Source organism: Alosa pseudoharengus, unplaced genomic scaffold, assembly GCF_046254945.1.
Source record: "Alosa pseudoharengus isolate Yale_2024_CS ecotype anadromous, Long Island Sound unplaced genomic scaffold, YU_APseudo_1.1 YU_APseudo_1.1_scf_10, whole genome shotgun sequence".
Taxonomy (NCBI): Eukaryota; Metazoa; Chordata; class Actinopteri; order Clupeiformes; family Clupeidae; genus Alosa; species Alosa pseudoharengus.
Window position 1 is genome coordinate 2,858,586 of NW_027468565.1, and position 15,805 is coordinate 2,874,390.

Consider the following 15,805-nt stretch of genomic DNA (forward strand, 5'->3'; position numbering starts at 1 on the left):
ATTATATTGCAACCTAATAGAACTACAGTAGCCGTCGCACATCAAAAACATAACACCCAATTCACACCAAAGATCCGCATCGTGACGAAACCATCGCAGAAGGAGTTGCGGTGTGAATTAACGTCGTTGTCAGCTGTTGCAAGCCATCGCAAAGCATTTAACGTTATCATATCTAGTCGCAGCTCATTTCATTGCGAATCTACCTAGATGATGGCCCTAGTTCTGGACTCCTAAATAGGCGTGTCAAAACATAAACTTTTCTCTTTTTCATTGCTTGTGTCTAATGCCAACGAAACACACTTTCGGACATGGAATAAATAATTTAATTTTGTCTGTTAACCGAGCTAGTTAGCTAACGTTAGCACAGTAAACTGAAAGTGAATGGGAATGACTAGTGATGTTCGCTAGCTAGGTAGTAGCTAAGGACTTTGGTTAAACTTTGTTGCAAACTAACCTGAAATAACATACATTCAGGAACTTTGTGGTAGTTTGCTAGTTCTAGCAAAACTATGGTAGGTTAGTTTATCAACTGTCTCTGGGTCTAGAGCCTTTAAACAGGTGGCTGTGCACAAGAGCTTTGCTGAGACAGTGACAGATCACAAACAAAGTTATTTTTTCTCTTTATTTGTTTTGTGGGAAAATACAATGCCAGTGTCGGAATGTTAGGAAAACATGTAGCTTGTAGAAAATGGGTTCATAACTTACATCGCTGAATGTAGGGAAATTCAGCAGATGAATCCAAGAAAGGTTTTCTTTGCATGTCAAAGACGGCGCTGTATTTCACAAATGTCCCTAGCCGGTCACCGTTATTTTAAAATGGCGCACGTAGATGGAGCGTTCATAAACGCTATGTATATGTAAATGACGATTTCTAAGCCCATAGGTATGCTTCGAATAAGCCTATTTCACAGTGTCCAGGTGTCCGGCCTCGTTGATGTTAATGATGCCTTAATTGGCAGGGTAAAACGTCTTCCTGCTTTTGTCTTTCCTGTGGACTTTTCTTTTGCTGTCTATGGGATAGTGCTTTTACACAGGAAGTTGATTTACACAGTGGCCCCATCTTGTGAAATGGGCTAATTGGTGGTGGTGGTAATTAAACATGAATGAGGCCACATTTATGAATGGGAAGTGTTAATATAACAACTGAAAACATTCCACACTGTCCCCTTAACAGTGAAAAAGTTTAAATAGTTAAATTATTTAAGTAATGTTGCTAATTAGCTAACTATGCTAACAGTGAGCTAACAGTGTTATGAAAGTTAACTTAGTTACAAAGCTAAATATGTTAACAATGTAAACAAGCTAACTTTGAAATAGTTTAAATAGTTAAATTATTTAAGTAATGTTGCTAATTAGTTAGCTATGCTAACAGCGTGCTAACAGTGTTATGACTATGCTAACAATGTAAACAAGTTAACTGTGCGAACGATTGTGAGCAGTTATGCTAACAAATGTAACAATGCTAACTAGCTAACTGTATTAACTGTGTTATTTAGTTAACTTAGCTAATGTTTGCTAGCAGTTATGCTAACAATGCCTACTATGCTAATCAGGTTACTTAGCTAACTTAACTAATGTTTTCTAGCATTTATGCTAACAATGCTATTAATTGCCAACCATGTTACTTAGCTAACGTAGCTAATGTTTGCTAGCAGTTAGGCTAACAATGCTAATTATGCTTTTATATGACTTTTATTTTGTTGGCAGAGAAAACAGTTGAGCAGGATCTGCACCAAAGTCGCCAAATTTGCGACAAACGTCACTGATTAAAACAGAAAATAGATCAATGTACGGTGACAAATCTCATTTGTAGTCTCCACCACTAGTTGGCAAACATACAGAGCTTCGATTCAGTACTAGTATTACATGCGATTACATACGAGAAAACCACAAAGACGCGCTTTTCCTCCATAACACGGAAGCAATGCAGGCCATAGTTTTGCACAAATTGAAGCAGAAATAAACCAAATGTTGAAAAAAAGTTCACGTGTGATTAAGTCTTGGGTCAGTTATTCACCTATTCTCATTCTGAAGGAGAAAATCTGCCTTTTGGAGAATATGATCGATCGTCTATTGACAGTGATAGTCATGGTGCGTCTGTGAATTGAGGTACGTCTTTGCGACAGTGTCCACTAAGCATACCATGCTTATTTCGACCCTCTGCCCAACATAGCTGGAGTGCCAGTACAGTGGTAATAGTGATGATAGGTGTCCGTAACGGATGTGGTACAGACAGCAGGGGTAGTAAAAATAGGGCTCTGAAGAACTACAAAGTCATCTGGAATTGGAACTAATTTGACCAGGCTACTTTATTGTATAGTAGCATAGGGTTTGTGGTTATAGTAATAGTTTACTATTGTTGGTTTATACTGTATGTGACTGTTTTCCTGTTCATTTGTTATGTGGATGAAATGACAAAAAAAATAAAGTAAAACTGCTCAGATATGTTCAACATCCAGTATTTACTGAAATGTGCATATTTCGAGGTGGTTGCCATCCAGTGACGTCATAATATGCAAATTAGATGAGTAAATTTACCCCCTTCATAAACACTAGGACTTTATGTCTGACCGCTTTCAAGCCATGGCCTTGAAATTTTGATGTAAAAATCCAATGTTGTTTTTTTAAACCCTGGCGCCTAAAGGGTTAAGAGAGCCAGATTGTATGCTTAACCCTTTGCAGTCCGCACGCTCTAATTTCGGTACCCCAGTACCGTTGACGTTCAGTCTAATAACTCCGCCATACCGCAACCAATTTTATCAATGAAAACTTCCTCTAAAACGTCACATCATAGGCTTTCTGGCGATATGATTGGTTAAGGGATTTGTGGCGCGAATTTCTTGTACTACGTGAAGGAAAAATCAAGAGTTGACGTCTCCCTCCACTAGAGGAAAAACAGCAGGAAGCACTATGCATCATTCATCTTGACGTTGTCTAAAAGAGACTACTGGATCATCTGAGGTAAAAACAAGTCTTTTTACGTTATTATTACTTGTTATCCATGTTATTACTTCAAAGTCGTTTTTAAAAGTTATTTTTGCTGGTAATTACACAGTGAATGCATGGCCGTAACATAATGCGTGTGTGTGTTTAGCAGAGTTGTGGACTCGAGTCACATGACTTGGACTCGAGTCAGACTCGAGTCATGAATTTGATGACTTTAGACTCGACTTGACAAAATCTAAAAAGACTTGCAACTCGACTTGGACTTTAACATCAGTGACTCGTGACTTCACTTGGACTTGACCCTTTTGACTTGAAAAGACTCGCTACTTTCCTCGAACCAAAATATCAAAAAGTATGTTCACACGACACTGACCGCTCTATCTCCTTTTGCACCTGTGTGCATCTGTGTGCATGACGTGTGTGGCACGACATCCAATCAAATTAGATCCACGTTGTTTTGATCTGACAGCATCGATATGTGAATGGCCATGAACACAATCATCTACGATACACTAAAAACAAGGCTTGGTTGCCACGACTTGCCGCGAACCTAGACAACCGTTTTGATTACATAGACTCATAGCCTATACCTCGGTTACGGTCTCGTTCAGTAAGTAGGCTAGCCAGCAACATTAACTTCTCTAACATTTAACTTTATAACTACCCAGATGTATTTGTAGCCTGTGATGTAGGCTACTTCCCCATCAATAATGTGTAAATTGCCATGAACGCAATCATCTACGATACTAGAATAAGGCTTGGTTAATAACTAACTTGCCGAGAATCTAGACCGTTTGATAATATTAGACTTACCCTCAGTTACGGTCTCGTTCAGCCTGGCATTGTCTTCGTTGTTAGGCTACTATGAATCCAGCAACATTCACTTCTCTAACATTTAACTTTTTAACTTTAAGATAATATGACGTGTAGGCTAGTATGAGATAGGCCTACTTCCCCATCGATAATGTGTGAATTGCCATCATCTACGTTGCACTAACAAGGCTGGTTATAATGAATAAAACTTGCCGACACGAAAGGGTAGCCTACAGCAGCGTTTCTCAAACTGGAGACATGCCACAGGTAAAAAACAGTTTAAAAAAAAAAAAAAACTTGTAGCCTAGGCCCAGGTAGCACCCGATGCGCAATGGACGCACTGTGTTATTCATAGGGAAGCGCTCGTGTCAAGGCAGCTTAGTTAGTCACGACCTGAATGAGATTTTGAACGAGGTTGTGAGAGTGGTGAATTTCATCAAGACCCGGCCCTTAAAAGTGCGTCTATTCTCCGCACTTTGCGAGGAGATGGGAGCTGACCAAAAGGCTGTACTGTTTCACAGCAAGGCAAGGTGGCTTTCCCGAGGTAAAGTGCTGTCGCGCGTGTTTGAGCTTCGAGTCGCCTCTTCTTGGAGGAAGAGCGCATGTTTGAATCTGCAAGCACGTTCACTAATGAACATTTCTTGACGAAGCTGGCCTATCTTAGCGATATATTTGGAAAGCTCAATGAGTTAAATCTCCAGTTACAAGGCAAAGACAAGCACCTACCTCACCTAGCAGATAAGATTACTGCATTCACCAAAAAACTTGAGGTATGGAACAGGCGCCTCGATCGCAACAGTATTATGCCTTTGAGAATCTGACTGAAACGTCTGCTTCGGGAGCCACTCTTGTGATCCCGTGTATTAAACAGTAGGCCTACATCACATCCCTGCAAAGTTTATTTCAAAAATATTTCCCAACCAGCAGCGCTCACTGGATTATGGATCCATTTAATGCAGCATGTTGGTTTTTCATTGAATATATTGTACAATGCTGTAAAATATTGGCCTATGCTTCCTAATATGTTGCTGGAAAACAGAAATATGTGTGTTTAATTTACAATGGCACATTATGTATTTATTTATTATTATATCTGCAGCACCAGCAGATTTGAACTCTGATGAAGAGGATATATTTAGAACTTGTCATTATGTCAATACATTTGACAATTTTAAGCTTGACCTACCACTTTCTTAGCGATGAGGGATAGGTGGGGCTCGAAAAGGCCCCCTTGATCAAAGTGGGGAATGAAAGAAAAAGTTTGAGAACCACTGGCCTACAGTAAAATTCGGTCTCATCCTCGTGACAGCCTGCAGCCTACAGTTATTTACTTCTAAGCATTTATTTAAAGTAACTACCAAGATAACAGTAGGCCTATGTGTAGGCTATATTTGTAGGTATGTGATATAATACTTTCCAATCGATAACATTTCCATGAATATAATCATCTAGTTTATGCACTAGAAAGGCTTATGTGATCGGTTGATTACTGGAACTTGCCGAGAACCTAGTGAACGGTAGAAAGAGTAGCGATGAGACTCGAGCACAGCCAATCAAGCCAGTGTTGCTTTGTATGTGAAAACCAGAGTGGTAGATAAAACTGATAGAGACATATATTAGGCTACATGTATATTATTTATTTTTTAATTTAATTTTTTAGAGTGAGGATATATTTTATAACGTGGTGACATGGTTGAAAATGTTAAGGTTACACTTAGGTTTTGAAATGAGTGTTTGAACAATGTTCTTCCAAAAAAAGGTTTAATAAATATATACAAATCTTAAAAGCATACAGTACATGATCTGTGTAAATATTTTTTCTCTGTTGTTAAAAGGACTCGAAAGGACTCGAAACTCAAACGGTAGGACTTGGGACTCGACTTGAGACTTGTCGGTCTTGACTTGGGACTTGACTCGGGACTTGCCTGTCTTGACTCGGGACTTGACTCGGGACTTGAAGGCAAAGACTTGAGACTAACTTGTGACTTGCAAAACAATGACTTGGTCCCACCTCTGTTTAGTAAACTCAAGTGTGTGTCTTTAGTAAACTCATTATTTTTGAGGGGTTACTATATGTCAACCAACATTACAGACCTACTAGGACTGACACTTTAACGATTTGTTCTATTTTGAACAATGTTGCTTGCTTATCATGTGATGATACAGAAACTAGCTAGAAAGTTAGGTAACGTTAGGACCAGAAAAGGCTGTCTTTGTCCTTGACGAGTAGTCGCGATAAAGTTCACTCCCGTGCTTTATGACTGCCAACTTAATCAGTATTTTATTGTCAAATAAGTCATTCCATCGAAATATGTAGCACAATTTACAGTTGTTTGTAGACAAATTGTTTAGCTTACTTAGCTAGAAACATCTGACATGAATGACAACGTTAATGTTACGTTACCGACGTGAAGACTATGTTGATCACCGATGGTCTAACGTAAGGATTTTATTCATTGACTGCTGTTTTCATGAATGCATGACTGAAGATTTGTTATAAATGTGTCTATCAGGTTGGCTGCTAAGATTATGAGGTTTTTGGGTGGATAACTTTGATGGGAGCTCATACACCCAAGCCTACAAAACATATTGATCTCAATGGTGTATTTTGCCCATGTTCAGGGTGGAAAATAAAAAAAGAAAGATTTGCATAAGACAAGTCAAATTGGTGTTTGTAAAAAGAAGGGATTATGGAGAATAAAGAAAAAAATATTTAAAAAATCTTTGTATATTCCCACAAGGTGTTTGGGTGCTCTGAAAATGAGAACCAAAAATATTTTTCAGACTTGTGAGGTCTGCTGTTCAGACCCTGAAGGGATTTATTTTCTGTTAATTGGTTTTTGTGAGTGTGTTTCTACTTATCTCAGTAAGGGAAATAAATCAAGAGCCTATGTTGAGTACAAATATGTCTTCTGAAGGCCTAAACAGAGCCCAGCCAAAAACTCCAATACATTTTTTATCAACTTTGAGGGACAGCTATGACCATGCAGGATCATCCAGACCAAACGTAACAATTTTGCTACATACTATTCCTATTTATGTACCAGCATGCACAATTTGAGCCTCCTACATGGTTTAGTTCTTGTGCTTTGGGCTTGTGAACTTGTGAAAATCAACACCCCCCTCCCCCTGTAAAACTGGCTGTATCTTGGAAAGTATTGATCTTACATAAAAGTAATTTTACATGTGTCTCCTGGGTAACATAGGTACACCTGGTAATTTTTTCAGAATTTTGACGTGGAATGACCCAATACCATTTACACCCCATCGTCTGCTAGGCTTAGATGGACACACACACACACACACACACCTACACACCCACCCATGCCACAGCTGTGACAACAACGGATCTGGTGTGAATGTGACGTTAGTGTATCACCTTCAGACAAGACAGTAATTTTTCAGAGTTTACAGACAGTTCCAAGATCAGATAGTCTGTTCTACACATCAGTTTCAATTGAGAATGGCCCCACTATTAAAGCCCTTATCGATAGTGGATCCATGGCATGTACTCTTAGCGAGTTTGCTGAAGCTAGTTTATTGAGATGCAGTCCAGATATAGCAAAGCAGTCAGCGCACAACATTGTAATTGTTGGCTGTGGAGGCCATCGTGTCAGTCCCACAGCGATTTATGACCTTCAAGTGTCGATGTATGGTTGTTTCATGACGGTCCCTACTCTAGTTGTGCCAGGTCAGACTGAGGAGATGATCCTGGGCACCAACGCCATCAAGAGGCTCTTGACACAGCTGAAAGGGACGACCAGCTACTGGAGACTCATGTCCACGCCCAGCCATATCCAGAGTGATGAGAGTCATGAGTTTTTGTCCCTTTTCTCCAACACTGAGAGGTGGAGAGGTGAGTCTGTGCCAGAGAGAGTAGGCACTGTGAAGCTCCAGAGAAGTGTGACATTAGAGCCGCAGACAGAACACCTGGTTTGGGGAAAGCTACCCGTGTCTTCAGTGTTGTCGGTGGGCAGCACAGTCATCGTTGAGCTGACTAAGTCAAGGTCAAGACCAAAGCAGATAATGGTTGGCAGAGTAATCACACCGCTTTGGGGAGATGGTTCTGTTCCGCTGAAAGTCATCAATCCAACCAACCACAGAGTCATGTTGAGAAAGAACACCAAGATAGCTGATGTGTCCCCTTGTATCGCTGTGGAAGAACTACCACAACCAGAACAGATCAAGTCAAATGTGCAGTGCGCTGAGAATGCCTGTCCCGCTTCAACGCCCAGATCCAGTGACGAGATTAAACATGTCCTGCGCAACCTGAATCTTCCTGACGTCGACTTGGAGTCTTGTGAGGTGTCAGCACACTGGAAAGACGAGCTGCTTCGAGTCATTGAGAGATATGAGTCAATCTTCTCAAGAGACAAAATGGACTGTGGAGAAGCCAGAGACTTTGTCCATCGCATCCATTTGACCGATGACCGACCCTTTCGTTTGCCGTACAGGCGAATACCACCAAGCCAGTATGCTTCACTAAGAACAGCTTTGAACGAGATGGAGGAGAAAGGAATCATCAGTAAGTCACACAGTGATTATGCATCTCCACTTGTGTTGGTCTGGAAGAAGAATGGCGATTTAAGGATCTGCACTGACTTCAGGTGGCTTAATGCACAAACTGTCAGAGGCGCTTACCTGCTGCCGCACCAGTCTGACGTGTTAGCTGCTTTGGGTGGAAACGTCTTCTTCTCCACTATGGACCTGACGTCAGGCTATTATAATGTGCCTCTACAGGAAGAGCACAAGAAATACACCGCTTTTTCTTCTCCCTTTGGCCTGCACGAGTACAACAGACTCCCTCAGGGTCTCTCCAACAGTCCAGCCACATTCATGAGAATGATGATGTCTATCTTTGGAGATGAGAACTTCAGTAGTGTTCTGTGCTACCTGGACGATCTGATGGTGTTTGCGCCGTCTGAGTCTATGGCCCTCCAACGCCTTGAAATGGTCTTCTCCCGTCTGTCCAGTCATAACCTGAAGCTGGCCCCTAAGAAGTGTTTCTTCTTGAGACGATCCGTAAAGTTCCTTGGCCACATCATCTGTGAGGATGGAATCCAGACAGACCCTGGCAAAGTCGAAGCCATCAGCAAAGTCCAGAGAACTGATCTTATGGAGATTGATGGACAAACCCCGTGTCCAAAGAAGATCAGGTCGTTCCTCGGTATGGTGCTGTATTACCAACACTTTATCCAGGGATGTTCTGCCAAAGCCAAGCTGCTCTTCCAGTTGACTGCAGGTTCCAGCAAGCAGACTAATGTGAGAAAGGGAAGAAAACCTAGGAGGAGAATCAGCTATGCCAAACTTGCTCCCTCTGACTGGATGTCTGCGTGTCAGACCGCTTTTGATACCTTGAAGTCAGACCTGCTACAGAATGTAACTTTGGCTCATCCCACCTTTGACCAACCTTTCATTCTGGCCATAGATGCGTCCTTTGATGGAGTCGGGGCAGTTCTATCTCAAGTCCCTCCTGGTGAAGATGTGGCAAGACCAGTAGCCTTTGCCAGCAGAACACTTTCCCGCTCTCAGATGAAGTACCCTGCTCACAGACTTGAATTCTTTGCTTTGAAGTGGGCTGTTTGCGAAAAGTTCAGCCATTGGCTAAAATAACGTCACTTCACAGCCTGGACAGACAACAATCCTTTGACGTACATCTTGACAAAGCCTAGGCTAGACGCTTGTGAGCAGCGATGGGTGGCTAAACTCGCATCATACAGTTTTGATCTGAAGTATGTTCCAGGCCCCAGAAATGTTGTCGCTGATGCTTTGAGCAGAGAGCCATTTGTCCAGTCTTGCATAAGTCACCGTATCGTCACAGAGCCATACTTGTCTCTTTTGAAGAATGTCAGTGGTGTTGTCGATGACACTGTTCAACATGCTTTCAAGTACACCACCAACCATCAGATGGTCCTGAGATCAGGAAATGGTCCACAGGACGCACACAGTGATGAAGCCCCAGCCAGTGGTTCAGTCGGAGCTCCAGAAGTTTCAGCTGTTTTAGACGCACACTCTACAGGTGGCCTGTGTGAAGTCATGGGGGCGAGCCCAGCTGTTCCTCAATTGCAGCATGTTGACTCCATTCCCCACAGCAGTCTTGTGAACCAGCAGGGACAAGATGGAACCATCAACCTAGTTCTCTACTACATCGAGAGACGTCGAAAGCCTTCTAAGAGCGAAAGAGCAGATGAGCCCTCCAGTGTACGTCAGCTCCTGAAGTACTGGGACAAGCTGGTTATCCGTGATGGTGTGCTGTCCAAGGTTAGAAGAGACCACAACATGAACAGACGACTTTTCCTCTTTGTGGTGCCGAACTCTCTAAAAGCACAAGTTCTCACAGGGCTTCATGATACAGCTGGTCACCAGGGGAAAAGCCAAACGTTGTCTCTTGCAAGACAGAGGGTGTGTTCGAAACGGGAGACAGCTGCCTACTGCCTCCCTCCCTACATAGAGAGCTGTCTCACTAGACATGACTTTGGATTAAATGCATCTTTTAAAAATGAGCGTAGCACTCTAGAATCTTTGGTTAATACGGTATGACGTTAGCAAAGGCCTGACGTTAAACTAAATTAGCTTACGTAAGCTAGCAGGTTAACGGTATAAATTAGTTTTACGGCCCGCAGATATATCAGACCAGACGCTATTAATGGTTACAACAATGGCATAATCAGATAGTAAGTTGTTTATATTTCATCTCTTATCTACAAATTTAAGCAAAATAAGGTCACACAAATGACATTTTAAACAGATTCAGCAGCCATTACCGATGTCATCCGTCATGGTTGTTTACCTTTCACAGCTGTTTCAGACGTTGCCGCAAGGGATTATGGGTAGGAGGGAGCATGAAGTGTGCATCGATGCTGCCTCCAAAAATGACCGTTATTTGGGAATTCTAAGATATCTTAAAAGGCAGCAGAATTTGTTTTTTCGGTTTCGAACCGAACTTGCTGCCTTGCTCCCCAGTTAGATATCTTAAAAGGCAGCAACTTTACCCGTTTCGAACACACCCAGAGATTCTTCTGGGTTGGCATGAAAAGAGACATTGACAATCATGTGAAGAACTGTCATCGTTGTGTTGTTGGGAAGACACCAGAGCCCAATGCTCGTGCTCCGCTGGAGAGTACCCGCACATCAGAGCTGATGGAGTTGAACTTTGCCGCCTAAGTCAAAAGCCAGATGGCCTCAGATGTTACAGCTGCTCACCTTCTGTTACAACTGCACAGAGCATGAGACAACAGGATTTGCACCTTTCTATCTCATGTTTGGTAGAGTCCCTCATCTCCCAGTTGACATCCTGTTTCAAACTGTCCTCTCTGATGGTGTAGTGGTGGACCACAATGAGTTTGTGTCTCGCCTGAAGAAAGACCTGCGTGAGGCGGTGCACATAGCACAGAAACACAGTCAGAAAGAACAGACTCGACACACCAGGCTCTACAACAGGAAAGTCAAGGGCTCCCCACTTGCCATTGGTGACAGAGTGCTCATCGCGAACAGAGGTGAAAGAGGAAAGAGGAAGGTAGCAGACAAATGGGAGTCTTTTCCATATGAGGTCGTGGCTGTGAATCCCAACATCAATGTCTACAAGATCAGAGAAGTCAACTCAGACAGAGTGAAGGTAGTCCACAGAAATCTTCTGCTTCCTGAGAACTTTTTGCCTGTTGGAGATATGCAAGAACTCCCTTCCAGTGACAGTGGTGAGGTGGTCCCTGAGATCATCCCTCCAGATGAGGACGATGGCTGTGTTGACTGGACTTCACAGTGGGTGCTCACTAGCCCTGCTGACTTCGAGGTGGAGGATTGTCAAACTCCCAACACAGACTCGCCGGATGTGTCTGATTGTTTGTCAGAACTAGTTGACTCAGCTAGTGACGTGAAGAGAGAAAACAGAACAGTGATGTTCTCCCTGCGGGCAATGGCTTTGGTTCACACGATGCTGAGCTCCAACCAGTAGTATCCACTCATGAAGACACCATCACAGATGAGCCTGCTGTATGCACTCAACCCCAGGGTTTTGAACACAGTTACTCATACCAGACGAGGCAGGGCTGTCAAACCTCCTATAAGACTCATTTATGAGATGAATGAACAACTTCTTGACACTCCTGAGTCCACAGTAAATTCTTTTATTTCTCTAGTTAAAAGTTTGTTTTAGGCTGAACTCTTAATATCAGATGTCATTTTAGTCAGTCTAAGAGTACACAATACATAAATAGAGAGAAGTATCAGATATATGTAGTGTTATAGCAGAATTTGAGGTGTAGCAGGCATCTCTAGAGTCTACTTTCAGTCTGGGGTAAGGCGACATCCCATTCTTTAGGTACTCCCTAGTTGGAGGATTTCTTGATCGACAGCTTTTGATACTCTTTAGTGAAATACTAGTTTCTTCTTCTCTTCATACAGGATAATGACAACAGATTTTTTTTTCTCTCTCTCTTCTCTCTCTTTTTTTCTTGATATTCTCTTTATGGTACGTCCCCAATTTAGCAGTATTTAAGGGGGGTGTATGTAACGGTGTTAATAAAGTGCTCCATATAGTTATTGTTAAATCCAGCTAAATGGGTCAAGACTTTTATTTTGGAATTATTCTGTACAGTAGTTGCATTGTGGGTGTCCTGCAGCAGAAGGGAAGTTAACTGCTGCAGGTAAGCTGGGCAAATGAGGGTCCGCATTAAAAGTCATTAAAAGTGTTATAAATTGTATTATATATGTCCTATATCTATTGTTAAAATCATTATGTATGTTCATCCACATAACTCGCGTTTCAGCGATGTTTTGTATTGTCTTGTAACTTTTATTTGGTTTTGTATTTTCGTTTGACCTTGAAGCACGATCGTATGGCTTTAGTGCAAATTTTAATATCACATTTATTTTGTTCAGGCGGACCAGATCTCTCTGTCTTCCCTCATGTTTGTATTTCCTGACCCATGCAGGTAACCAATTGTATTTGTTGTTTTGATTTTATGTTTCGTGAATGTTTTATGTTTCACTCGTAGCATGGCTAGCATTCGCGAGCTAGAATGACTAACCATTAACGTCTTTGTAGCGTTCTAAATGCAGTACCGCTGTATCACCACAAGAGTGGAGTGTTTACCTTTTTATGAGCGCTGTTTTGCGTGTTTACTAATGAAAATAGATGAAGTAGTGTTTGTATTTGTATGTGGTATATTGAATTCACTCTCTGATTGAATGTTTGCATATTCTACTGTTTATATTTATTTTATCATACTGGATGATCACCCCCATGTAAGAATATAATTAGATCTAATTAGAAATATAACAGATTTCAACAGATTAGATATATAAGTAGTTTACTTATACAGTTACATACATTTACACATTCACACTCATGTTTTTATGCCACATTATTAGGGCCCGAGCACCGAGAGGTGCGAAGCCCTATTGTTTTTGAAAGGATTATCATTATTATTATTAGGGCCCGAGCACACGAAACTTGACGCAGATGATCTTCAGACCATGACTCACAAATGCATTGCTTTTTGGAGCCATATTCAAAACCCATCGCCCGTCGTGACCAATCAAGTTTGGCGGCAAAGCCAACAGGAAGTGAAGTGATCTCAGCAAGGCTTTTGCGTATCAACACCAAACTCAGTAGAGGGTCTCAGGACCCAATTAGGAGGAGGCTCAATACATTTGATGACTTTTGACCTATAGGTGGCGCTATAATGACATGAAGTGGGCTCATATTTCAGCAATGCTTTCACATATTGAAACCAAACTTAGCATATGGACTTGGGACCTCATCCTGAGGACAGACATTAATTTTAGCAACCTTTGACCACTAGGGGTGCTATAATTTGCAACACTTTCTTGTATCAACACCAAACTTGGTATGTGGACTCGTGATTACAACCTGAGGACGCACAATAAATTTGGTGACTTTTGACCACTAGGGGTGCTATAATTATCAACACTTTCTCGTATCGACACCAAACTTGGTATGTGGACAAATGACTACAACCTGACTACGCACAATACATTTGGTGATGTTTGAGGTATGCGCATGTGCTGGGGGTTATTGGGGTGTGTGGGAGAGGAGGTTTATCTGTGTATATGTGTGTGTATGGGACAGGGGGTTAATTGGGTGTGTGTATAATGTAACAACATTGTGTTGCCATGACAACTCCTGCTCAACTGCTTGGCCCCCACATTGCTGCTTGCAGCTATATTTATAGAGTATTATTATTGTTATTCTACTTTATGGCTTTCATGTTTTTGAGGTGGTTAACATGGTCGAAAACTCTTGAAATTTGGCACACACGTCAGGTGTCACGCATCGCAGTTAGGTACAAGAGCTTGACCCCGGGCGTGGCCCAGGGACTCGCTAGCGCCCCCTTAGGTGACTGATCCCGTTGTTGGCAAATATTTTGAGGTGGTTAACATAATCGAAAAGTCTTGAAATTTGGCACACACATCAGGTGTCACACAAAGCAGCTAGGTAAAAAAGCTTGGCCCCGGGTATGGCCCAGAGACTCGCTAGCGCCCCCTTACGCCCCCTTAGATGACTGATCCCGTGGTGGGCATATAATTTCAGCTACACACACCAAATTTGGTAGGTGTCTGTATCTCCCCAAGATGAACGACTTTCGTATGTACAATGCATTAGCCACGCCCAACAGGAAGTGACGTATTTGGGATTTTGTGCAGACTAATATGTGATGAAATATGTGATGAATCATGATGCCAAAAGAGGTTCTTCCCATGGGTGAAAACGCATGAAATTTGGCACACACATCAAGTGATACAGTGAATAGACAGGGATAAAAGCTTGGCACCGGGCGTTGCCCAGGAACTCCATATCGCCCCCTTATGTCACTGTGACTTGTGGTTGGCATATAGTTTTAGATACACACACCAAATTTGGTGGGTGTATGTAACTCCCAAAAACAAACAACTTTTGTATTAACATGCCATTAGCCACGCCCACAGGAAGTGAGGTAATTGAGATTTTGTGCGTTGTGGACATGATCAATTTTAACGTACTCCTCCTAGACGGTTGATCCGATTCATGTCAAAGTTGGTATACATGACGCCGAGATGTTCCTGATTATAAATTGTTAAGTTTTTTTTTATATGTTGTAATTTGATGAAATGGCGAAATTATTAATTTTAATACCCTTCCACATAAACAATGTGTCATAATTCACCATGCATGGCTTGAAATGTTTTAAATTTCACAGGTCATTAAAGACCATGTTAACCCTCTAACCGCCCATGTCGCAATATTGCGACAAGCGTCATTACTGAATAAAACAGACGATAGACGCGAGTACAGTGTAAAATCTCATTTGTACTCTTGACCACTAGTTGGCAGACACCCAGAGCTTCGATTCAAGCTCAACCTTTTTTTCCAAAGTTTTCAGAAAGCTCGCGAAAACACGCGAGAAACACACGAAGAAGACGTGCATTTCCTCCATAACGCGGAAGCGATGCCGGCCATAGTTTTGCGCAAATTGAAGCAGAAATACACCAAATGTTGAAAAAAAAATTAACGTGTGATGAAGTCTTGGATCTGTTATTCACCTATTCTGATTCTGAAGGAGAATATCTGCCTTTTGGAGAATATGATCGATCGTCTATTGACTGATAGTCACGGTGCGTCTGTGAATGGAGGTACGTCTTTGCGACAGTGTCCACTAAGCATACCAAGCTTATTTCGACCCTCTGCCCAACATAGCTGGAGGTGCCAGTGGCAATAGTGATGATAGTGTCCGTAATGGACGTGGTATAGACAGCAGGGGTTGTAAAAATAGGGCTCTGAAGAACTACAAAGTCACCCGCGATATGGAACTGATTTGACCAGGCTACTTTATTGTATAGTAGCATAGGGTTTGTGATTATAGTAATAGTTTACTATTGTTGGTTTACATGTGACTGTATTTCTGTTCATTTGTTATGTTGGTGAAATGACAAAAAAAGAAAGTAAAACTGCTCAAATATGTTCAACATCTAGTATTTACTGAAATGTGCATAATTCACGGTGGTTACCGTCCAGTGACGTCATAATATGCAAATTAGATGAGTAAAT

General features: G+C 41.8%; 1 protein-coding gene across 1 annotated transcript in view; it reads right to left on the reverse strand.

Annotated features, from left to right (window-relative positions):
• The window catches only part of ireb2 (iron-responsive element binding protein 2), a 96,727-nt gene that overhangs the window by 2,746 nt on the left and 78,176 nt on the right, over nt 1-15,805 (reverse strand). The gene's annotated exons all lie outside the window — the stretch shown is intronic.